At 43.9% G+C, this 25,865-nt stretch overlaps 1 long non-coding RNA gene across 1 annotated transcript in view; it reads right to left on the reverse strand.

Annotated features, from left to right (window-relative positions):
* LOC104854574 overlaps positions 1 to 25,865 on the reverse strand; it is a 564,230-nt gene that overhangs the window by 39,071 nt on the left and 499,294 nt on the right. Inside the window, exon 16 of the long non-coding RNA XR_778164.2 lies at positions 16,277 to 16,479. This is a non-coding gene — a long non-coding RNA (uncharacterized LOC104854574). The remainder of the gene's footprint in view (positions 1 to 16,276; positions 16,480 to 25,865) is intronic.

A 25,865-nucleotide genomic window follows, 5' to 3' on the forward strand; every position in this document is an offset into this window, starting at 1 on the left:
CATCAGACTGGGACAAAAGCAATAAACAAATAAATAAATATGCATTATGCTGCACCCATGTTAGTTTGGGGTTTATTTATTGCTGCAATTAACATCAATTACTCTAAACAATGCATCCATCTTTTCTTCAGGGTTAAAATCAAGTATTGCCTCTCCCAGGAGACCTTTCTTTATATCTGCAATAATTAAAACATTCATTTCTGCATGCACCTGACACTAGATCTGAGTCAGTCGTGCTTCATATCAGAATGTGCATTTCAGCTTTATAATTAAATTTTAAGCTCCTGGCAAAGTCTCTTTAAAGTCTGTTAAGTTGTTTGCATACTTACATGTGGTCATTTAGATAGAGTCAGGAAGGCAGGGAGGAAGGGAGGAAGGGAGGCAGGAATGGAAAAGAGAGAGGGAGGAAGAGAAGGAGGAAGGAGGGGAGGGAAGGAAGGAGGGAAGGAAGGACGGGAGGGAGGGAGGGAAGGAGGGAGAGAGGGAGGAAGGGAGGAGATCTGGGGGTTTGACTTGGAACCAATACTTCGACACTCACAAAGTGAGCAAGCAGCCCACAGTAAATTATTGCCATTGTTATAACAGAATATGTGGGAGATAAGACACAAATGTGGAAATATCTGAGGGCGAGCAACGGGATAGGAAATGAATTTTGTGATTTTCAATGAATTTGGGTAAGTTTGTTTTGGGAAACCCGTTAGATGCAGTGGACGTTTACCAACATTGCAGTAGGCTCTTCTGCACTAACTCAGCCTCACACCATGCTGCGATTGTGTCTGGCTTTCCTGACTGTGGACGAAGGCACAGAGCACTCAGCAGACTTTCCCAAGGCCGGTGAAGGGCCAAAGGTATTGGTAGGGCTGACCCAGGCCCTCATTTGAGCACTTGTTCTGTGGCCACTGAATGCTGACTGCCAGCCAAGTGCTTTCCCAGGCACTGAGAGCCAAACGCACAAAACTCTTGCCTCTTATGATGTGCACATCCTAGGACACCGCAGCATATAAACAAATGAATGCACTTTAAAATGTGATATCGTAAGCGCCATAGCGAAAAGTAAAGGTCAGGAGAGGGTAGGGACTGGGAGAACACGAGACATCATCGGAGATCACAGTCAGAAGGTCAGGGAACAGCTGTGAACGTGCACTCTGAAGAGTGGGATTAATGAGTTGAGGGAACGAGCAAGGTTCGGACCAACAAGGACAAAAATCTCAGAGGGCATCTGTGGAATCCATCGGAAGGAAAATGAGAGGTCGGTGAAAGTGGCGTAAGGTGGGAAGGGCACAGAGCGGGGAGCCGGGGAGGCTGCAGAGGTTACGTGAACCCAGACCATGCAGTCCCGTGAAGCTTCTACTGAGTTCTGGAGACATTAGCAGCTTCTAAGCACCTGATCTAGCTCAATCTTTAAAGAATGACTTCCAGCCCGGGGTTGATACTAAATGCGGCAGGAGGAAAGGTCAAAAGCAAGAGATTCATTTGGAGGCTGAGACAGTAGACAAAAGGCCAGAAAACATAGCAGTGTGTCCCAACCTGAGTGTTAAGACTGCCCACAACTTGAGGGTTGGACTCCTGAGCTTTGCTGAGGGTTCTGTTATTGAATAAGGGAAAAACATAAGCAAATGGGTGTCTCCAAAGTTTTCTATTGCACAAATTAGAAGGACGAGGCTGTTATTTATTTAAAAGAGAGACTGAGGAAGGAGAGGATTTGGCAGAGAGCAGGTGCTGGACTTCGATATCACAGATGTGACCAGCTCTTCACCGTCCAACTGGAGCCTCTTAGGAGGTGTCGGGCCCATGAGCCAAGATACCAGGAGAGATTTAGATGAGGCAGTGAGTTTGGTCTTGCCAGTGGATGCATGGTATTTAATGTGCCTGTGCATATGTTTTCTAATTTTTATCTTAAAAGTGTTTTTATGCCATAAAAGTTTGTAAACAGAACAGGTCCTTTTACCCTCATTTCAAGGAAGGCTGCTGCCCCTTGTTGCCTCAGCAACCCGTCAGGCCGGATATGACTCCGGGAAGCACTGTGTCAATGGACAGTCATGGTTTGGCTGTAGTGGAAGTGTTTCCTGGGACACCAGGAGACTTCCGGAGCTAAAACCGGGCAGACTAAAGGATGGCCCATCCCACTGGGAAATATAATTCACGCTCTTTCCTCCTTCTTTCTTCATAAGTGGAAGAATGACCAAAAGAACATCTTGGAGTCCTGGATAGAAAGGCGCAATAGCTGTGGACGTCATAATTATTCGAGAAACTTCCTTTCTTCTGCAAAGATCCAGGACCAAACTCAACACATTTGGCCGCTAATCCTCATCACATATGCATGAGAGTCTGACTTTCATTTGCATCTGTGGGGAGTCGTTAGCAGCTGCTACTGTCAGCCCTTTGACTCCGCTTCCAACACATAAGATCCACACAAGGCCAAGAACATTCTGAGGACAAAGCTGGAGAAGCCTAAGGAAAACAGCTCACCAGCACGTCAGGAAGAAATCCGCACCGCCCCTCGCCGGCTTCCTCGATCTCTTGCTCTCCCACCTTCTCTCCTGTGTGCACCATGGAGAGGGTCCTGCTGGTACGCACCGCAGACGGCAGCACACAGGAGCCTCCCCGCCTGGCTCTTGGAGCTGTGTTCAGCATGGCTGGATGTCACCTAAAGGCTTAGAGTCGCTGGGCCTGCTTCACATAGGAAAAGTCATCTTTCTTACATTTTCCAGACCTGCCGCAAATCCACCCAGCCCAGGCCCTGAGACCCTCAGCTCCAGAAGTCCTGTGCACTTTTGTTTCATCTACTCCAACTATAAATGCTCCGCTTCTTTTAAACAATTGTTTATTTTTATTTTAATATAATACAAGTAGATAGTAATAAAGTATAAAAGCCATTCTATGAAAAAATATTTTAAAAACGAAAATAGAGAATAACAATATTAAGTACAGTGTATCATGATCTTAAAAGAATATGTTTTCAATTTCTACTCTATCTCTCAACTCATTATCTAATAATACTGTACCATTTTGCAAAAATTAATTATTAACAAAGTATCTCACACTCAGTATAATTTGGAAAAATTTCTTCCTATTTTACAATATCTACTTTACTTTTGGGTCCTTAGTTGCACTTTCCGTTTCTCACACCAGAGAGATAATGTGGTATTTATGCAGGTGTGTTCAATTTATTTCACTTAAGAGTGTGGTTTGAAGGTGCATCCATTTACCCAGAAATGTCCCAAGTCTAACCTTTGTGGCTGTATAGTATTCCACTGTACTTTTAGAAACACATCTTTGTTTATTCATTCAACAGTTAATTATTACAAGTTGTGCCGCTATAAACATGGGTGCACATATATCTTTTTGGTATGATGCTTTTAATTATTTGGGGAAGATAAGAAGGAGAATAGTTGGGTCAACCCCTAATTCTAGTGTTGTGAGGAATCTCCGCAGTGATTGCACCAGTCTGCACTCCCACCAACAGTGGAACAGGGTTCCTTTTCCCCACAGCCTTGCCTGCATTTGTTATTGGTTGATTTCTTGATAGCAGCCATTCTCTCTGGGGTGAGATGGAATCTCAGCATTGTTTTAATTTTCATCTCTCAAGTGACCAGTGATATCAAACATATTTTCATGTATTTGCCATTTCTACTTCTTTATCTGAGAAGTGTCTGTTCATCTCAGATGCCCATTTTTGGATTGGGGCTTTAAATTGGGGTGTGGCTTTTTTCGATTCTTTATATGTTCTAGACATTAATCCTTTGTCTGAGAAACCACTGGCTAAAACCACCCTCCTCTGTGGGTTGTCTTTTTAATCTGTTAATGATTTCTTTTTCCATGCAAAAGCTTTTTAATTACATGAAGTCCCAGTGGTTGATTCTTTGTAGTATTTCTCATGCGGTCTGGGTTTTGTTCATGAAATCTTTGCCTCCTATGTCCTCAAGTGTTTTACCTATTCTCTCTTCCAGCAGATTCAGTGTTTCTTTTTTAATATTTAGATCTTTGATCCATTTTGATTTTAGTTTAGTGCATGATGAGAGACATGGATTTGTTTTAATCTTTGGCACATGGACAGCCAGCTTTCCCAGCACCATTTATAAAGAGGCTGTCTTTCTTTCAGTGAAGGTGTTTGGCCCCTTTGTCAAAGATAATGTGGGTGAGTGTGTCTATAGTTCTTTCTGCATCTTCTAATCTATTCCCCTGATCTTCAGGTTTGTTTTGTTTTGTCTTGTCTTGCCAGTACCATGCTGGTTCTGCCACAATAGCCCTGCAGTATAATTTCAAGTCAGGGATCGTGATGCCTCCTGCCTTGTCTTTGTTGCCCAAAATTGTTTTTGCTATTCTGGTCTTTTCTGATTCCACATAAATTTTATGAATGATTTCTCTAGTCTTTGAGGTATGCTAATGGAATTTTGATTGGGATAACATTAAGTCTGTATAATAATTTTGGGAGTTTGACCATCTTCACTATGTTGGTTCTTCCTACCAATGATCAAGGGGTGTCTTTCCATTTTCTGATACCTTCTTCAATCTCCTTTTTCAGAGTACTATAATTTTCAAGGTAAAGATCTTTTACTTCCTTTGTGAGAATGATTCCTGAGTATTTCATTCTTTTTGCTGCTATTGTGTATTCACTAATTTCTCTTTCAGTGAGTCTGTTACTTTTGTGGAGGAAGGCTATTGATTTCTGAGTGTACACTTTGTATCCAGTTACACTGTTGAATCTGGTTATTAAATCTAGAAGTCTTTTGGTGTGAGGTTTTCTATGTAGAGTATCATGTCATCTGCAAATAATGATAATTTAACTTCTTACTTTCCTGCCCTCATTCATCTTATTTCTTTCTCTTGTCTAATTGCTCTGGCTTATGCTTCCAGAACTACACTGAACAGGAATTTTTAATCTCCTGGATTTCTGTTTGAATTTGTTTAATGAATTCCGCCCTTCCCATGTTAAGCATTCAGGGTTTCCATAATTTTCCTACGATCGTCTGTTTTCAATCTATGTCTACTCCAGATTCATTTAACATTCCTTTCATTTTGATCATCACTTCTTTTTGACCCAAAGAGATTAATTTTTCTATAAACTCATGCCCCTGTTTTCTTACTTACATCATCTCAGAAAACTCAGGCAGGTGACTTCTGCACAGAGGAAAGAAGTCAATGGTGACCAATGCTTGAGAGAAAGATGCCGTGGAGACGATTTCAAAGTGGAACTGAGCAGCACTCCGCATACACACCCTGCCACAAGTATCAGGACAGGATAGAGAAGTACCAGTCAGGTGAAACAGAGGAAGCTGCACAAAGACTGAGCAGCAGACAGCACTGGAGCAGCCCCAGGCTGTTCTGCCAGAGGACGCCATAGCAACCCACAGTAAGGAGGCTTGGGTGGGCCCGAGGGGGATGCCCAAAATGCCGCCAGCTCCCGTAAGATCAAACCCCACACCCAGACATGGCAGGGTACAGGGCACAGTTGTAGGATACCACTGGCCAGAACCATGGACTCTGAAGACTTTATTTTTTAGTTTTACTTTTTTCTTCTTTGTTGCTCTTGTTCCTTTTTCTGTCCTTTTTGTTTATTTATTTTTACCTTGTTCTATTCATTTCTTTCTCTTTCAACTCTCTTGAGTTCATATTTTCATGTGAGTGAAAATCGCCTCCTGTCTTTCTGTTTCACTCTGATGTTCTTCGGCTCTGCCCTTCAAGCTTTCTCTTCTGCCCTCTTCTCTGGGAACTGAGATGTCATCATTCCTCGACCGTGTCAACCTCCTGCTCCGAACGTGCGTCCCTCTTCCGTCTGCCACTTGAGCCTTGCCTCCTCCTGTAGTGTGAGTTTTAAGTTTTCACTGTACAATGGCTAGATGAGGTGTATTTCTGGTCCCTACTTCTCTCTTCCTTTAAGGATGGGGAGGGATAGGCTGATGGTAGCTTCCTGGTGATAATTTTTGAGATGCTTTCCTTTGATCAGTATCAGTCTGACTTTGCTGAAATTCAAATTACACCTTTTCTTTATGTTTCAATATTTGTGTGCCTTGTTTAGAAATATTTCCCTTTCCCAAAGTTTCAAATATGCTCTCCTACGCATTTTTCTACAAATTTTATACTTAGGCCTATTTTCTATTTTGAATTAGTTTTTGTGCACAGTGCAAAGTAAGGACTGAAATTTGTTTTTTGTTTTTTTTTCTCCAGAAATGTTCAGCTATCCTGGTTTTTAGCCACCTAGTTTTTTGTTTGAAAGCATTATGCTTTCCCTTTTGATATGCCTTAGAAGCTTGATAAAAATAAATTGGCCATACACCTTTAAGTGCGTTTCTAGATTCTCTACTGTATTTCATTGGTTGATGTTATACTTATATACTTATGTCAGTGTTATCCTATCCTGATTTGATTACTGTAGCTTTACAATGAGTTTTAAAAATCAAATTCTCTAAGTCCCAAAACTTCAATCTTCCTAAACAATGTTTTAAATGTTCCAGGTTTTTAAAAATATTCATACAGGTATTACAATCTGCTTATCAGTTACTATTCAAAAACATAGTAAAATTTTGAATAAAATCAAGCTGAATTTGTAAGTCAATATAGAAAGAAAAATGACATCTGGCTACTATGGATTTTTCTACTCTATAAATATGCCACCATTTCTTACAGCATTTTAAATATTCACAACATTGTTAAAAAACAACATTTTAAGTTTTTATGGTAGAAGAATTTAAAATCTTTGTTAAATATATATTTAAGTATTTCATATTTTGATGCTCTTGTAAATAATATGGATTTTAAACTTTTTTTCATTTTTCATTTCTGGCATATAGAAGTAACATTGACTTTTGTATATTGATTTTGAATCCTGAAGCCCTGGTAAAGTTTTTTTAATCAATGCTAGTACTGCTTTTATCAATTCCTAAGAACTTTCTGTCACGATCATTGCATCTGTGTATTATGGCAGCTTCCTTTTCTCCATCCATATTCTTTTCATTTCCTTTTCTTGCTTTATAGTTTTGCTTAGTGTTTCTGCTCTAACACTGTATAAACACAGTGACATTCCTGCCTCGTCCTCAGTCTTAGGGAGAAATTGTTCAGTGCTGCTCCACCGTGAGGCTAGCTGTAGGTTTTCCACAGATGCTTTTCCCAGGTTAGCAAAATTACCCTCTAAATTTGGTGAGAGGCTTTTTAAAAAATGCATTATGAATTGGTATTGATTTTTTAATCTGTTGAATTATTCATATGATTTTTCTCTTTCATTCCATTACTATGCAGAATTACATTGATCTTCAGATGTTTAATTTCATTTCTTGCATAAAGTTTATTTTGTGGTTTACAATCTCTTTTATATGTTATGGACTCAATTCCCTAGTGTTTGTTAATATTGGCCATTATACTTGGGATGCTACATGTTTGTGGCTTTTGCTTGTGATGTCTTTCTTTGGCTTTGCTTTAGGAATAAAACTGGCCTCATGTTTGAGCTGAAAAGTATTTTCTGAACAAGTTTGTGTCGGATTGGTATTATATTTACTTTGTATGCTTGATGCAGTTTACCAGCTTGTTCTCTGAAGAAGCTTTTTTCACTATTCAAATTCATTAATAGACGTAGAACTTTTCAGATGTTCCGTTTCTTCTTGTGTCAGCTGTTGTAATGTTTGTCTTTCAAGGACTGTTTTCATTTTGACATTTTGTTTAATTCAGCGGTCCCCAACTTTTTGGCACCAGGAACTGGTTTCACAGCAAGCAATTTTCCCGTGCTTGGGGAGGGTATGGGAGATGGTTTCAGGATTTCATTCTCATAAGAAGCACACGACCTAGAACCCTCACGTGCACAGTTCCCGGTAGGGTGTGGGGTCCTGTAAGAACCTAGTGCATCTGCCGACCTGACAGGTGGCAGAGCTCAGGTGGGAGTGGGGGTTTTATGGAGAGCAGCAGTAGATACAAGGGAGCAGGACCCGCCCTTGGCTCAGCACCGCCTGTTGTACAGCTGGTCCCTAACAGGTGGGCTCAGCTCTATGGCCCAGGGGTGGGGACTTCTTCTTCAATTTTTTGACTTAAAGTTCTTCTAATATTTTACGGGGTTTTTTTTTTTCCAATGGGCAAGTTCTTAGAATTTATTAGGTGAAAAACACTTCATCACTTTTATAATGTTTGGAAATCTGTAATAATATACTTTCAAGCTTTGTTTCAGTGTGTCTGGAGTCACTCTTACTCTAAATCTGTTTATCTGTTGCTAAAGTGTGGCTCTTCTGGGGTCTTGCTAATCTGGACAATTTGAACTTGAGCACTCCTGGTCTCGTCTTTGGGTTTGTCCAGCTCACAACCTCCAGGAGCTGCCTGTTCTTTGTTCCACCTGCGAATCCTTAGGTGCACACTGAGTCCCCAGCTTCCAACTCCCAGGAGCATCTACACTAGTCTCCAAAGTTCTCTGTCTCACTTCTCTCTCCTCTGACGCTTTGTCCTACAAGTCTGTCTTCCCACCGCCGGAAACTCCGATTGCTCTGACTTCTGCTCAGCAAGAGCACTGTACAGTGCCTGTGTTCTTACCTCTGCATTATTCTCCAAAAATTGCCTTCACGCAGAAAGCCAGAGCACCTGCAGAGCTCCCCTGGTTTGTGCCGTCTTTGGTGATCAGAGTTCTGCCTACTTTTCATCAAGTATTTGAAGAGAAGCGGTTCCATATATTTCATCTAGTTTTCACTTTTTAGTGCCAAGTGGGAAAGCTCGGCATTAGGAATTCAATATCAGGAATGGAATCCAGCCACCTCATATGGCTTTATGTCCCTCACCCTTTCGATGATATCCGAGGTCTGGTAATGTCTGACACATTTAATGAGATGAGAATAATTAGCAAATGTTTGACTTCAAGATCAAAATCAAATCTTTCAGATATGGATCCAGATAGTATCTGGGTTCTGGGTCTGGCAAGTAGATACTGGTCAGCTCTGGGCAGAGCTATCTTACGAGTATCAGTTTTTGGAATCACACGCTACATATTTTCCTACAAATGTGGGTACCAAGTATGTTCTGGCTGTTCTCATCCTTGTAGCTCCAATTCTGTTATCTAGTAAGCATGAAATAAATTTCCTATGAGATGCAAACACTTCATAAAACTTAATATGCTAGTGTACTGAAATTTTTAGAAAATTCAAAACCTTAATTTGAAAGACTAAATTGCTAATTGCACGAGTACAGGCCTCAGTCCAGGGTACAGAAATGAAGTGTGGAAGGACTAGGCCCGCACCTGTCCTGCAGGGGAAGCTGCCCTGCCATGACTTCTGCATCTGGACGGAGTGGGGAGGGTGACAAAATCAGGGCATTTTAACGAAAATCAAGGATGGAACCAGAATGCCCACTATTTCACCTCTTCAGTGACCCCACAGCCGTCAGCCTCCAGCCTTCGTTGACCTCCACCCTGCTTCCCACCCATCAGCTGCTGCCAGTGCTGGACGGCGAGCAGAGGCCTCCAGCGTCTGGGGGAAACGACTTTAACTTCATCAGAGCTAGAGAGGGGACTATTAAAAGAGTTAATGGAACAAACTTCTGAATAGATGGGTCAGGCCACGACAAACTAGTCATTTTTGATTTAAGGAAGAAAAAGGAAAAAGAAAAGTGGTGATAGAGCCGCGGTGGCTCCGACGGCCTCCAATTCCCCCATCAAATCAACCCTAAATCAGCAGAGTCCTGATAATTGAATGTAGGATGACAGAGGTGAAGCCGGGCACAGAGGTGAAGCTGGGAGAGACTCAGGCTGCCCTGCAGAGGACCCCCCTCTCGCATTGTTGCCTGGTTCTAATCAGGAGACAGCGGGGGATTCGTCCTGTTGAAAACCTTAGCTCCAGGACACACACTGACATTTCCAAAAAGGAATTTAGGAAGTTCTGAAGGTGTGAGGGTTTACACGCCAGAATGAAGTTGGAGTACAATTGGGGAAACAGAGTGGCCACACTGAGCAAGAAGGGAGGGGCGTGGGGCTGAAAGGAAAATGTCAGACTCTGGGCAGCCCTGAAAATCCACCCACCAAGTAAACTTTCCTAGGCACTCTGGAGGGACAGTGAAAGTATCATGTTGTGTACGCTCAGACTTGCCAGACTCTTTCAGAAGAATTTAGTCTGTAGCCAGCAAAGAGAGGGCACAAGTTTCTGGCCCGTGCTTATTCTGAAAAGGTGTATCAGAGAGGGCACACTCTGGCAACAAGAAACATGACCAGAGGATGGGTCTTCTTGCACACAGAGCCCACACACAGTTCTTGCAGCTCGTCTTGGCCCTCTAGGATAGCCGAGCTGAGTTGCTGTAGATCAGACCGCGGCTCCTGTGGAAGGAGCTGGAATGCAGATTCTTTTTAAATGAATAATGGATGTTTGTTCTAGATACATAAAGATCTTCTGAGACTCAGCCTTCTGAGTTTTAAATATTAGTGGGCTAACACCAAATCATTGCAAGGTGACCCTGAGAAATCCAAGTCCGCTCCCCTGATGTGATTCAAACAAGGGCAGAAAGCAGAGGAACTGCCAGGAGTACATGGCCTTCACCTGTAGAAGACAGCTGGGTTTGGGATATGCAGCCTTCACTTGTCCTTTCCACTTGCACCCACTTTCCCGCATGGCAAGCCTCCCCCCCCCAACTGACTGTAGTCCTGTGGGGAAACCGACCAGAGCCGCCCCTACCCCTCAACAGGAAGTGTGCTTGTGGCCCACTCCCCGCCAGTCGGAAGCTGTCTCTGATATTCACAACGTGACCAGAGAGTCACAGAGGCCGACAGTACCAGAGATCTGGTCCGTTGGATCAGGCGTGATCAGAACAGAGCTTCTGTCACAAAATTCTTATTCTCTTTCTCTATTTCGGAATTTTCAGAACTGCCAGACCCAGATTCATTTATGTGCCACAGTCTTCGAGGTCTTGGGGATTTTATAAAGTCTCAGTGTCTTTCCAGTAAACTACCTTTTGCTTTGTTTACCTCAAATTTATTTCTTTTGCTAAAAGTCACAGTGCCCTTCATGAAGTAACCTCCTCACTCAAGGCCTGCACGACGCTGGGCTAATACCATTCCAGACACTTCACAGAGGAGGGAAGCATGGCCAGACGTGTTTGAACAGTGTTAGAAACTGAGACAGCTACCACTCAAGTCCAGGCAATTCTGCTCCTGAGTTTCAAATGTTTAAACAATATCATACCAATTACTGCTTGGTGTCTCAAACTACTTTCCCCAAGTCATTGATGGTCCACACGCTCATCCAAGAATGTTCCTTGCTGAAATTGAATAATGGCTGTCCTGCCAATTTAGAGCCAACAATAACTTAATGGATAGAATGTTTTCAATTTAAAATTTTTCTCCCATAAATTTTTCAGAAAATTTTGGTGGTTTCTGCTGCTTGTCTGTGAGGCAGACAACAAAACAAATGAACAAGCAGCAAATGAATATTAATGGCAAAGCTTAGAAACAACAGATCGTGCTTCCCTTCAGAGCTTGTTCTGCAGGCCCATGTGTTGTGATTTTCATGTTGCATACCTGTAATATAGTCATTTTCTGCTAGTAAAACTGTTCCTGGTTCAAATGCTAGAATTAAATACATCCATATTTCATGGTGTTATGCAAAGAGCACTATGATTTTCAAGCTGTCTGCCTCCTCACAAAGTTTAAGAAAAAAACGCCCAAGGAAGCTTGAGACAAAGGCAGCTAAACGTTTAGGGCTGTATCGCTTCCTCTACCATTGGAGAGCTCAGTCCTTTGTGGGAGTCTGAAGCCATCAGACTTTGAGGTTAAGGACCTCGGCACTTGCCAGATTCTACAAGAATAATGTCATTTGTCAGCCTAACTGCAAGACCCAGAATCAGTTTAAGGGCCTGAAATCTCATTTTAATTCTGGCCTGGACTCCAAGTAAAGTGCCGTGGGCCTCAAGAAAGACCAGAGTATGGTGTATTTATTGGCTGTGACTGCTAATCTGGTTAACTTGATGGAAATTTATAGAAAAGAGATAAAGCAATGGCAGATTTTGCTTTTGGCCATAGATGTATCAGGTTAATAAGACACAAGAAAGTAGTGAGGTCTTAAGTTGGAATAGTGAGCCGGGAAGATTGTCCAGAAGTTGACAATTAATATAATAGAATAGGAATTGGACCATGCGCATCCTTTCCAGCTTCCTCTACAGAAAGATCGGCAACCACCTCCCACACACCATTTTCCCCCTACAATTGCCTCTCATCCTAAATCTATATTGCTTCTGAAAAGTCCCATTCTCTAAGAAGAATATGTATATATTTCCTCTCAGGCAGGTGGTAGAAGGGATAAAGTACATACTTGTAACGCTGTATGTGAAGAGCTTATTGTTTAGCAAAAAAATTGACTGATTTGCTAGATTAACTGTCTTCTGCCCTCCTACACTCAATGTAAAATTTCCCTGTGCTCAGTTGCGCTCACCTGCTTTCTTAGCCTACCGGATTTAGCACTGGAAATACTGCATTCGTCCTCCGCCGCTCTGTGCTAATTAGTGACCACTCTGCCATCAGCACAACCTTTCCAGCGTCCTTGCAGGCTGTCTCCGACAGAAACCTAAGTTGTAGCTGAGCGGGTCTTATCAGGTTCGTGAGAAGAGTGTTCCAACACGTGCAGAGGTGGCAAGGCTCAGGGAGGGGCCGGGCATCATGCTCCCCCCGAGCCGAGCCATTCCTTTGAAAGAGGAGAACACGTTCTCCTCTTCCCTTTCTTGAAGCTGTACTGATCTCCATATGGTCTAAATGCTTCTCTGTTCTCCAGGCTCGTGCCACCCCGAGTTTACTTCTAGTTCTCTGACACATGGAGATGGTGGGGGAGCCCACCCCGCCCTCAGGCTGATCTTCTCTACCTCGCCTCACCAGCCAGCGCACTGGGCCTGTTTGGTTCACTTCCATCAGCCATTTACACTGAGAGCAATCCGGGACCCCAAGTGAGCGATTCACACCCGACATTGCATTGACACATTCCATGGGATGTAAAAATCTCTGTTCTGGTGATTTCAGCCCCATCAGCATAATTTTCTTCCACGTGGTACAGGTAAATCATGGTTAAATATTGAATCATTTATCAACTAGTGCTTTCTAAGCCAGATCTCATAAAATCTCAGGAATAGATTGTGCTAACAAAGCAGCTAGCAACCAACTATGACTATCAAATTTTTCCCTCTGCAATCTGTTCCTCATTTAGAGAGAAAATGCTAAGGAAATTAAAAATCAGTTAGCTTTACCCTTTTATTGGAAACCACACAAAATTATTATAATGTTCTTCAGAATAAAAATCTTATTTGGAGATTTCACAATAAAGGCATATTTTGGTATTTCTGGCTCTTCTCAAGGATGGATTGTAGCCCTCTCTGACAGCAAATATTCCAAAAAGTATACGCCCGTGTTGATTTCCAAATGCTTGAGCTTCAATCCACAGGGGAAACATATTGAGTGCAAAACCTTTATGATTAGATGAAGGGGCTCAGTAACAACCAGGAAAGTCAAACTTTCAACATTCTAGTATAGAAAACCGTGCTCGAGTAAAGATGATCTGAAGACAAATCTCTTTGCAATCAAACCTCATTTACTCCTAAAATGGGATCACCAAATGCTTTGCCGGGAAATGAGATGAAATCAAGCAAATGTTTCCCAAAGGCCTTCAATTTGACTTGTTCTTTGCTTGGTTCTGAGCATTCACCAACAGGGGCTTGTGTGGGGAGCAGTTCAAGAACAAAGTAAATAATGGTTTCCTACCACCAGGCTCCTCTGTCCACCTTGGAAGGTCACACCGTCTGATTATGGTAAAGAAGACCAGAAACCAAATCTACCAAGGGTGTAGAAGGCTGAGAAGAGATGACCTCCAGTGGAAATTGAAAAGGACCTGGGTGAGTTTGATTTCAAAAGATGAGATTAAAAAACTTTAATTCCTTTCACTCTGAACATTCTTCTTCTTTTAGAAATAATGATTTAAATCCTCTCCCTCTCAGAAAGCACTGATTCTTTCTCTTTCAATACAGTGAGGTCATTGTTATTTCAATGAATGATGACTCAAAAAATAAGAATAAATAAAGAACTTTCTTTTCTTTTCAGTATGCAGAATGCTGAACCTGCAACTCCTTGACTTTGGAGATTGTTTTATGGGGAAAATGCCTATCCATACAAAGCTAAAGTAATTGTTTAATCTTAGATTGCCAAGAGCAGGAAAGCAAACCTGAAGCTCTGTCCAAAATCAGAAAAGGCTCCAGGAAAAAAATTGAGAAGCAGCGTTAGTTGGTCCTGACAGGAACTTGACTCTGGGCTCTATAGGCTGACAGAAGTTTCCTGGGAACCGAGGAGGTCAAGGTTAGGAGGAGGGTCAGGTAAGGGAGCACAGATATCAATCTTTCAACTTGGATGGAGACAAGTTGGACAGAGATGAGTCTAGAAATTAGGTTCCTCAAAACTACGAAATCTCTACTACAGTGGAGTAAGGGGTATGCAGAAAGGCAAGTTCTGGGAGACCAGGCTCCCAGGTGCCTTGGTACGGAGCATGAGCCCACTTTACTGAGGAAAGGAGAGCCACACAACAGGGTCCTTGGTGCAGCAGAAGCCATCTCAGGCCAAGCTCATGGGCAACTTCAGGACAGAGCCTCATGCCCCTTACCTGATGCCAGAATGCAGGCCAGATTTTGAACTCTAGTCTGCCAATAGAATACTCCCTTATTTGCCCAAATAAGGGACAAGACAAACACCTGGGAAAAGGCCCTGGTACTAGAACAATAAGGCTGAGTGAGAATGCCAGCCCTGCCCTGGCTGTCTGAGCTCAGAGACAGGGAGCTTGTCCATGGAAGCCTATCTCTGTTGCACTGTGTAAATGTCTTAATCTTTCTTCACTCGGTTTCCTCATCTATAGACAGTGACTACAGTACTTTTCTCTTTTTAATTTTTTTGTACTGGGGATCAAACTCAGGACTTTGCGCTTGCGAGGCAGGGGGCAGCACCACTTAGCCAAATCCCTGACCCAATACTTTTCTCAAAAGCTGTGGAAAGAGTAAGTTATTTCACAGATGTAAACATGAGGACCTATGTCGGAACGAACTATGTATACAATGGACACTAACCATTCTTTTTATGAGACATAAAAGTACTTTGTATCTTTGAATTTCTCTTTTCTCATCTGAAAAGGGACATAAGAGCATCCTTCTTGTAACATTGTTGCATTCAAATGAGGTAAAATATAGAGCAAGTATACAATATCTGGCACAGAAATAAGTGTGTTAAGTAACAGAAAACCTTATTATTGACTTAAACAGATGTCGGGTTTGTTTTTGTCACAAAGCGAGCAGTCAGAAGCTTGGCTATTTCTCACTTTCTCAGAGCCCTCATAGTGTCAGAGCTCTCCGTTGGCACCTCTCAGATTGCAGTTATTCCCCAGCATCCGGAGAGGATGGGGTCCAGAACCCCTGGGGAAATCAGAATCCATGGACACTTAAATCTCCTACAGAAAATGGCATAGTGTGTGCATGGCCTCCCATGTACTTTAAAAGCATCTCTAGGTTGCTTAAAATAGCTGCTTCAGTGTAACTTCTTGGTACAGAGTTGTTATACTCTGTTCACTAGGGAATAATAACAAGGAAAAATTTGTACATGTTAAGAATAGGCACAAATTATTTCAACCATTTTCAGTCTCTGATGAGTTGAATCCGAGGATGTGGACCTCACCAGTATGGAGAGCCATTTCCTGACTTTGAGTGGGGAAGAAAAGGGAGAGGCTCCTGAGAGCTGGTTGCAAAGCAAACGTATGAGATGGCCAGGCCTGTCTGGTACAGTACAGGATGTGCCATTAGATCTGACTGTCAGACAAACAACACACAAGTTCTTTAAGGTATTTCCAGGGCAGGGCTTAAGACATATTTATATTAAAATATTCATGGTGTGTCTAAAATTCAAGTTTAACCAAATGCCCTGTGTTTTTTTCTACTAAATTTCGCAGCCTTATGCTAAGAGCTCTTATCAAATTGCTGCTTAAATCTCATTGGTCTACTCTTTGCTGTAAAGGGCTCTGGGAAAATGTTTGACCCTATGAGACTTCATAGCTGTCAAAAGGCAAAGGAACAAGGTAATAAGAATAGCTAGGTCAGTCAGCTAATGACGCCTAACCCAGTAGAAGATCAGTGAATATTTATCTCTAACACTGTCCTGCCCCAGGATGTGATTGGCCTCTAACACAGCACAAAGTGTTTATATGCCTGGCCACTTAAAAATACTACACAGTCGATGTCAACATATGAAATGAGCAATTTTTGTATTTTAGTAAAAGGAGCTGAAGCTTGATTGGCAAACCCGGGGGCTGACTACCTTAGACATCTGAGTCTTCGTGTTTGATTAGTCCTGTGCTCACAGGCCGCCACGGCTCCGGAAGGGTCTCTTTGTTGAGTCCAGTGGCCCAGTGGAGACTAAGATGAAGCTGTTGGGTGAAGTGGAGCAGCGCAATGCTGCCCCCAAGTACTGCCGCTCAGGTGCCACAGCTGCAGCGATGTGAAGACAGGGAATCCCAGGTACTGGAAGAGATGGAGAAAGCCTTCATTAACCGGCTGGCTCCGAAGAGTTCTCAGTTTATCCCCTCTGACTTCTGAGCCCCAAGCGGCAGTGGAATCAGCTTTTATAGAGTCCTAGGGTTGGGGGACGGGCCCTGTGCCCCGCGAGCACGCTCAGGGAAGGAGAGGGAGGAGCTGACAGAACATTCCTGAAACATCTGGTAGGAACTTCCGGCAGCACAAACGGCTACGTTTCCCGAATGGAATATCTTATGAAAAGACAGGGGCACGGGCAGAGGCCTCCCCAGTGCGCCCGCCACTCCACCAAGGCCAGTGAGGCACCTGCTGTACAGCAGCAGGCAAGGGCCCCTTGTTCTCCCCGCGCTCCTGCATCCTCCCTCGTGTCAGGTGCCCCGGCACCTTCCTTGGTTTTCCCCAGTCAGTGGCCTTCATGGGAACTGGATGAAGACAAGAACAGACCCCTGCAGTACGTTAGATCCTGGCTACCAGTGTGGCCACAGAGTGGGGTGAGAGGCAGGGATTGGATGAGTCAGTTTGTCTAACTTGGCTTGGTGAAGCCAAGAGAACTGCTGCATACCCCAGATCTCTTCTATTTCCAGGGCACAGAAAAGTACACGGCTTTAATTCCTCCAAACGTAATTCTGTCATACTATATCACGATCTGTCAAAACACACAACCTGCTTCAACGTGCCTTCCGCACAAACACCCTCTTGTTTTCTACCAGACGGTACAAGGCTCAAGGTTCTGATGTAACTGCACTCAATTTTCCTTATGGGAGCACTGCAAAGTGATCATTTCTATTCTTTTGATCTACATTATACTTCTTTTTGCCAACCCCACTTCCTTCTTTTACAGTATTACCAAAAAAGAGGTGGCCAGACTAACTCCTGCTGCCCCTATCTAACTCAAGGCAGAATTTGGAGGTCAGAGAAGAGTTTGGGGTGCACAAGCAATCAAGGATGCCTCAGGGCGATGTCTTCGTAGCTGGGAGAGATTCCACAGAGAACAGCAGTTAGTCTGAGCAAAGTGGGGGTATGAATTTAAAAAGGACAAAACTATGTCAAAGGAATGTACACATCTTTTCTTAGACTAGATTGTGTGTGCTTAGAAGAAATGTTAGAAGAAAATATCTTAGTGATGAAAATGTATTTATTGTTTTCAGCTTTAATTGAGTTTATTGGTACATTTTAGGGATACAGTAGAGTTACATTCATTGTTGTGATCTTGTACCTCTCTCTACATGACAAGTCTTTGTTCTCATTTTTTCCCCTTGTCCCTGACCTCCCTTCACCCCCTCCTCCCCTCCCCATCTACAACTACTTTATTTCCATCTTTTAATTATCTCACATTTTTTTCTTTTCCCATTTTACCCTTCCCCTACCCGTCCCATCTTCCCTACACCTTTAGCTCCTTTCTTCCCATTTCTCAATGTCAGTAATCTTATTGGGATCTTCTGTATTATTGCAGATTATTCACACCAGAGAAACTATTCAGTATTTACACATGTGTGCCTTATGTATTTCACTTAGGAGTAGATCTTCAATATGTATCCATTTTCCTATGAATGAATCTATTTTCTCATTCCTTATGGCTGAGTAAAATTCCATTTTATAGAAAAACCACATCTTCTTTAGAAAATGTCTTTAAACTATTGTGGATATAGAAATTTTATGCAGGAAAAACAAACTTAGGTCAAAACAAACACTCCTCACTTCACATGCCCCATCAGGAGAGAGCCCGTTCACTTCTTTGGGTATGAAGAAGAGCCTGGGAAGAAAACTAACCACTCCCTCCATGAACATCATGGTAAAGACTTTAGCCTTTGAATTAGAAAAGGTTTCCCCAAGGTTTTACCAGAAAAGGCAGTTGGAATCAGGAGAAATGGACAGTTAGAGAAGAAAGACTTGTAAAACTGTGTCACCTCCCAAAAGCCTGATGGAAGAGGTCTTATTTCCTCCTGTGGCACAAAGGAACTGATTAGTTGACAACTCTCTGACTTAACCTCCTCAAGAACTCACTTGAGCCTTTCATGCACAAGTCAGCTTAGAATCCTCCAGAATTTGGGTTTTGCATGATATGGAAGGTGATGTTCAAACAAAGTGGGTTCTACCTCTGGGTCATCATGCCCTGCCTTCTGAAGCAATGACTTCCCATATGATAAGCTGTGCAATGGTTCTTCTGTCCCTTCACCCCACTTTATATATTTCCTAAAGAAGAAAGAAGGCCATTTGTGGTGGGGAGCAGACTGGCTGCATGCATTTTTCTCTGAATGAGACATGGAGGAAGGAGACAGAAATTGAGTGGTAGGGAAATAGGAAAAATCCCCTGAAGATCCTCAGATTCAAGACAGAGAGCACTGCCTAACAGCAATGTAAGGTCAACTTTGATTAAGAGTCAGAAAAGCAAAAGTGAGAAAAGGCAAAGCAAACTTTGCTATGTGAGATCAAATGTTTTGCCTTCCCTCTTTCAACATCTTCTGTTTCTGTCTCCTCAGCAAATAAGCTAATGTGGGGAGGAGAAATAGATTTATAAACAATCCATTTTTCTATTTGGATATATGGTCACACAAAGGAACGGTTCTCTTCTTCCACAAAAAAATAAAAACCTGCACACAAAATGCATACAAATGATTGCAGCTGTCACTTTCACAACTTAGAGAAAATGCAGATGGTATAAAATAATATTCACAAATGGCTAATAGAATTTTAATAGCTACAAGAAAGAAGAGAAAATGAAGGCACTGAATCTACTTGGGATGTGCAGAGAATGAGATGGTCCCCAACTCTAAAGGCAGAGGAATCCTTGATTTGCTTCATGCTTAGAAGTATACTCCCTGGTGCATTGATTTATGTGAGGATTAGGCAGCAATCACAGTCTCTAGACCATCCTGCAAGGCATGAGCATAAAGTATGATATTTGCAATATGCAAATGTCACGTGTGATGAATGAAATGCTCAGTATGTCTCGAGGACACCCAGCTGCTAACCAGCCGCGACTTCCATGCTACAAATGGAAAAGGAACTGGGAGCAAAGATTTTTTTATTGCTAATTGATTTTTTGATAACATGGTTTTCAAGTCTAAATACCAGTCACAAAAACACAAGTCATTCTATCCAAGTTAGTTTTATGCAACTCTGGATACTTCTTAATAATAACTGTCAGAACCAGGGTGAGCAATGGAAATCCGGGCCTCACCACGTTCATGCAGCACATGTACGGCTACGCTCAAGGGCACATGAAGGTGGGCAAACAGAGGAAGGACAGATCACGCGGCCTCAGCCAGAGTTCACAATTGAGCGCCATACTCAGGATGGTTCGTACGGAGACTCACGGATGGCCCATAAAGAAGATCAGCATCCAGGTGGCCTGGTAGTGAGTTTTGAAGGAAGACAAATTCAAGTGCAATAATCTGTTCTCTGGGCATACATTAAGTCTCTGGAGAAGGAGGATGGAAGTTTTTCACTGCTGACCTGGGAGCTCAGCACTGTTGACCAGAAGCAACACCAGCCCATAGCTAAACTGGGGCAGGATGTAGATCTAGCAATCTTTTCTTTTTCTCTGCCACAAGGGATCCTAGAGACTTTAGCATCTAAGAACAGGGGGTTGACTATCCAAACTAAAGAGACCAACAGGATGCAGCAGATCCTCCAGTAGCCCCTGTGTCCAACACCTTACAGAATGGTTTGTGAGCCGCACGCCAGCACACCAGCTCCTGTGCGTGTCTCTCCTTCTGGCAGTCCCTGATTTGTCTTCTTGGTCTCTTCTTCATTGGACCTATGTTTCCATCTAGACTCCTGAAACCAAATGTAGGGGCCTCAGAGAGCTCAGACCTTTCTGAAGCTTAAAGGGGGCTTTCCACAGTGCAATGAGGAATCCAAAGCTGATCAGAGACAGGGAGAGTCAGCAGTGAGGGCTCTAGAGCTGCCCCAGCTCACTACCGACATGTGGCAACCATGCCCCTGCAGTGTGACCTCGCCAAGAGGAGCTGAGGTGTAAGTGCAGATACACGCAGGTTTCAGAGACCTAGTACTGAGAAAGAAAATATAAAATATCTTATTAATGACTTTCATATTGATTTCATATTGACACAGTAGTATTTGGGACCTATTGAGTTAAATGAAATATAACAGTCAATTTAACACCACCTGTTTCTCTTTATTGTTATTAATACAGCTACCAGAAAATTTAGACCTATGTATGTGTCTTACATTCCATTTATTTTGAACACTGCTGCTTTATGGAGCTTGGTGATCCACCCTGGTTCTTATTTGAGTGTGGTCGATAAATTGACATCAGTCCACACGCCACGGGTACTCAAGAGAGGTAAAGAAATCGAGAGTAAAGATCTAGAAACTCTTACATCAGTTTGACACTGCCATGACATCCAAGTGTGTGATGTTTCATTTTCCATAAGTACCACATTATGACAAATTGGGAGAGAAAATGTTCTTTCTCCATCATGGACAGTTTGAGGAACATGGTGTATTCATCACAAGATCGGGCTTTGGTATTCAGAGGAAGCTGTCAATGCTTTGGAAATTTAGGAGCTTGGATGGAGCTGTCATAGCTTGCTAAGCCCTCCACAGAGATGAGGGAACGGTTTTCTGTCACTTCCAAACTCCCTGTTGTGAGTCTCTGTACGGAGCGCTATGATCATGCTGGGTAAGTGGGGAAAGGTGAAGTTGGCAGCTTCAACCTAGGAACACAGGATCCAGATGCCTCTGAACAAGTGAATATCTGCCTTCTAAAGCGTAGGTCTCCTTCGCAGACCTGGGGCAGATGTACTGATGCATGCATTCACTGGTTTGATAAACAGTTGTTGAAAAGTGATGGTATCCAAGGATTCAGCTGGGGGTGGAGCTACCACAGTGGATGAGATGGCTCAGCTGCCTGCAAAGGGTCCACAATGTGGGGGGCAGAGAAGCACACCCTGGTGACAACAGGTGATTTACAGGCGTGACGGGACAGTGAGCAGGATGTGGTTACCATTAGCCAGGGAACTAAAATTGATGTCTGCTGGGCCGCAGGAGGAAAGTAAGCAATGCTGCCCTCACTGGCAGCTTCCAGTAGAAAAAGGAGCAAAAAATATGAGAAAAGAGACCAGTGGGGGAACTAGGTTTGCATCCTGTTTTCGCTGCTTGTAGACCTCTGACCTTGGACCTCAGTTCCCACTCCTCAGAAGTAGAAATAAACGCACTACTCCGGGGACATTGCACACAGTGATTGAGACAACAGGAGTCAAGTCCCAGGCACACGGTGAGTGCCCAGCAATGGCAGATGGCTGCACAGACTTTGCAGGGCTTTTCCTCAGGACAAAGCATTCCCTGCACTTCTCATGAGAACAGACCTTCCAGTGGGGTTACATGGGCCTCCTCACCATGAGGGGCATTGAAGTCCATGGAAGAAAAGGGGATGCCATGCTTTTAGTCTAGGCTGAGCAGATACTGATGTCAGCTGGAGATCAGAAAGGAACAGAGAGCATTTCCAGCTGGTAAGGGTCTTGAGTTGGTGTTGATGGGACTCAGAAGATGGCTCCCCAAAATGTGATGTCTTGGCAAACTGAGTATTTAAAGCTGAGAGGATTTGAGAAAGCTGAGTTAGCAGAGGGCTCTCTCTGACTTTTCTTCACCTTTCTCCCCTGAGCAAATCTGAAGAGAGGGGCTTCTAACTCCCCATGAAGCAGGTCATCACACCCGAGGTGGGTGCCCACCACATCCCCACCATGTGCCCACTGACTCTGAAGACAAAATGTCACGGAAAGGAAGCTGAACAGCTCTTGCTGAATCCCCAAGTCGGTTACCATTGTGTCATCCTCTTTGTTCAGTCACATTTCTCCACAGCTGTGTACTATTCACCAAACCTAGCATAAAAACATATGCCTTTCACTGTGACTCTAGGCTTTCGTTTCCTTACAAAGGCGCCTGTGTCCTGTGCAGCTCAACCTGAATGTATACGTTTCTCTTGTTCATCCGCCTTCACTTGCTTTCATTTCAGATCCAGCCAGGAGTCCTGGAAGAGCCAAGCAAAGTCTTTTCCAGCCAGGCAGGTCTAGGGGAAGTTGCCAGTCCCCAGTCCAGATCCCTAGCATGTCACAGAATCCCATGTGAGTTGCAAAGACTGTGCGATCCAACCACAAGAATAGGTGAGAGGACACATGCGTGTGCAAGGGCCCCGGGATGTGGGCAAGCCAGGTGATGGAAGGTTGGTGTAAACAAGCGCCCTCAGTCTAGAGAGTCTTGGGCTGGGAAAAATGGGCAGTGTGCGATTCCAAGAGCTTCTTCTGCACATAGCCAAACAACTGGCCATCCCTTCTCGAAGAAGTTGGCATTGGCTAGTTGTGGAATCCTGTGCCATGGCTCTGGGATCTGGTCCAGGCCCACGGTGGACAGCTGCCAGTCCTGGGGGAAGAGCCAGCAGACTCAGTGGATGTTAGTCACTTAGCAGCAAAGACAGAAGGTGGAGGGAGGGACAGGCCTGCGGCATCCATAGCTCCTACCCAGACAAGAACAGGATAAAGCACGCTGGAGTTCTTCTTGCAGCACTCTGCAGTGAGCTGCGCAGGAAGAGCAGATCCAACCCCACTGGCCGTGTCTCTGAAAAGCACAGCCCCAGGGATCCCACATCTTTACCCAAGTGTGGTGGCGGTTTGCAGAGCGAGCTGATGTGTATTCTGTGTGTGTCAGTGTGCCGGAGCGTGTGTGAGTGTATACGACACTCGTCCATGCCTGCGGTGGCACTGTAACCAAGACAGGTTTCTTTTTCATTTGGTACAATTATCATTATTATCTTGATTTACAGAAATTAAGAAGAGAAAATCATATTATACGGCTGTGCTGTCACCAGAGAATTAAAATAAGAAAGATGCCTCTTTGCAGCTGCACGCTGAAATCCTCAGTATTAACTGATCGAATAACAACGATACATACCAAGTAAAAGGTTCTTTGAAAATCCTCCCAAATGGTTCATTCAATCAACCACAGATTTGATTAACTTTAGTTTTTTTTAACTGAATTAACTGAATTTACATAATAGTAGTGTGTGTGTGTGTGTGTGTGTGTGTGTGTGTGTGTGTGTGTGTGAGACTCTTCCCTGCTGCTGGGAATATAAAAGTGTTTAAATCTCTAAGAGCAGAGGAACCAGTGAGGAATCTGGCAGACACTGGCTTTGTTGTTGGGATATTAAAATCACGTCCAAGAGAGAAAAATAGAGCTGAAAGATTTTTTTATGGAAAGGATGCCTGACTACGTGTGTCCTGGTAACTCGTGTAGGAGTGGAGCTCTCTTGGAACAAACTCAGTGGGCGATGTGAGGGGAACGCAGGCCAGAGCGGCGTGTAGTCAAACAGACCTGCAGAGCCAGGCAAGGCTGGGGAGGAAGGGGCTTTTGTCCGTAGTGTGTTTATTTGATTTACTCACTCACCTAGTTCAGGGACCCTAAAGTAGGACCCAGGCACCAGTATTTTTAACAGGCCCCCAAGGAGAGTTGGATGCACCGGAAAAGGAGAGGATCTTATACACAAATGTGCATTCGGTGCACACAGACGCTGTTATAAATTGTACAACTGCATTAAACATTTAGGAAACGGCCATAAAAGATCATTATTGCCCACAACTCTGCTACCCTCATTCAATCTCTTGTAGCGTTTGGGTTATTTATTTCTGGGTTTTTTACCCTTGTGCCAAGGACTCTTGCCACTTCATAAATGGCCTGGGAAACCTATGGTTTCTGTGCTCGATTTTCAGTGAAACGAGGCAGATTCCTCTGTGAGCCCCTTCGCTCCTTAGCATCCATCTGTTCCTGGGACACAGTGGCCAAACCACCCTCTGGATTAACCCTGGGATTAAGCCTGGGGCCCGACTACCTTTGTACTCATTCAGCTGTTCTCTGGGTAGTTCCACACCTTTGTCTGGAAGCCTTGAACTTCAAGTAGCACCACAGGGGAGGAAGGCGTTCTAGCCTAGATTTCTCCCTGTTTACATCCACGAGGAACTACCAGAGCACGGCTGGGCATGCCTTGCCTCCCAGGAGTCCTTGGAGCTCTCCCTTGCACTTACACTGCAGGGATATTAAACACATTATTCTGTTTTGATTGAACACCAGTAAAATTAAATTTCGTCTTTCCATCTGTGGCACCACGCAGGGACTGCTGCTTTCCAAGACAGGGGAGAGCGACCACGGAGGAAGGGCCCTCCAGGATGCAGACACGAGCTCCTTTCTGCTAGCGGACGTGGTGTTCTGCGGACGTGGTGTTCTCCTGTCGTGGTGCAGATCTCAGCATCTGCTCTGCCTTTATCCCAGACACACTGACAGGTGCAGTCCTCTTTAAAATACTGCTGGGAAGCGGCATACGGGCTGCAGTGAACGGAGGAGGAAGCCGCACAGGGTGGAGCCAGGGGCGCCATTTCCAGTCTTCCAGCCTTGTTACCATTTTCTGAAGCGGGCTTTAATGCCTCGTCTTTCCTGGTGTCCACCTCTGTGCTTGGCACAGGGTTCCGATTTTCACTCTCTCCTTTCCAGCTGCATCACACCACTTAACCCCTCCCTGCCTCCTGCCCCCCAGGGACAGGAAAGTTAAATGACGTTAATCTGCCAAATATTTCTGATCATTAGGAAGCCATTAACATTAACATAACCATCAGAGGAAATGAATTGCCAAAAAAGACCAGGGTGGGGGTGGCAGGGGGAGGAGGCAGGCTGAGGCTTCTCTCTCCTCTGTGGGTCTGCGGGTCGGGTCACAGCTGGCTCCGCTGGAGCACAGTACACTTGCTTCTCCCCACGCTTAATTAGGGGAGCAGCTCTGGGATTCCAAGTGGGGCCAGGTGAGGACCAGCCAGGGATTCCCTCCTGGGTTCTCTTCTTTTCTCTTCCCCCAGCTCCTCCAGGGGAGAATTTTTGGTTATTTTTTAATTCCAGTTCAAAGCAGAGGTTGAGAGGAAAGAAGCTCCAAGGCCTCCTGCAGGAAATGCCATTAATAATTAATACCTAATAATAATCGAGTCCGTGGGAGACTCGTTACAAGCGAAGCCTTGACAGACCACGGATGGATGCCGGAGCTTTACTTCATCAGCTTGCAGGATCGGTACAGCAGGGATTTGAGCACACATAAGCAGTGACAAAAACAGGATAAATAGCAGGTTTGTTCAAGGAAGAAGCTTATGCATCCCTGTAGGGTTTTTCTCATTTTAGGTTTATGGCTTAGAGGGGAATTTCTCTTTAATTGGGATTGTAATACAACGATGGAACCTGTCGACATTTACAAGAGAGATGGGCCGGTGATTCCTCCGAACTGGTTTGTTGTTGTTATTGCAACACGGGCTCTGCAGAGAGGGAGCAGACAATCGGGGATCAGAGACAAAGCAAACCAGTGAGAGAAGAAAAGCGAGACCGAG

Source organism: Fukomys damarensis, unplaced genomic scaffold, assembly GCF_012274545.1.
Source record: "Fukomys damarensis isolate Sample0158 unplaced genomic scaffold, DMR_v1.0_HiC HiC_scaffold_11, whole genome shotgun sequence".
NCBI lineage: Eukaryota > Metazoa > Chordata > Mammalia > Rodentia > Bathyergidae > Fukomys > Fukomys damarensis.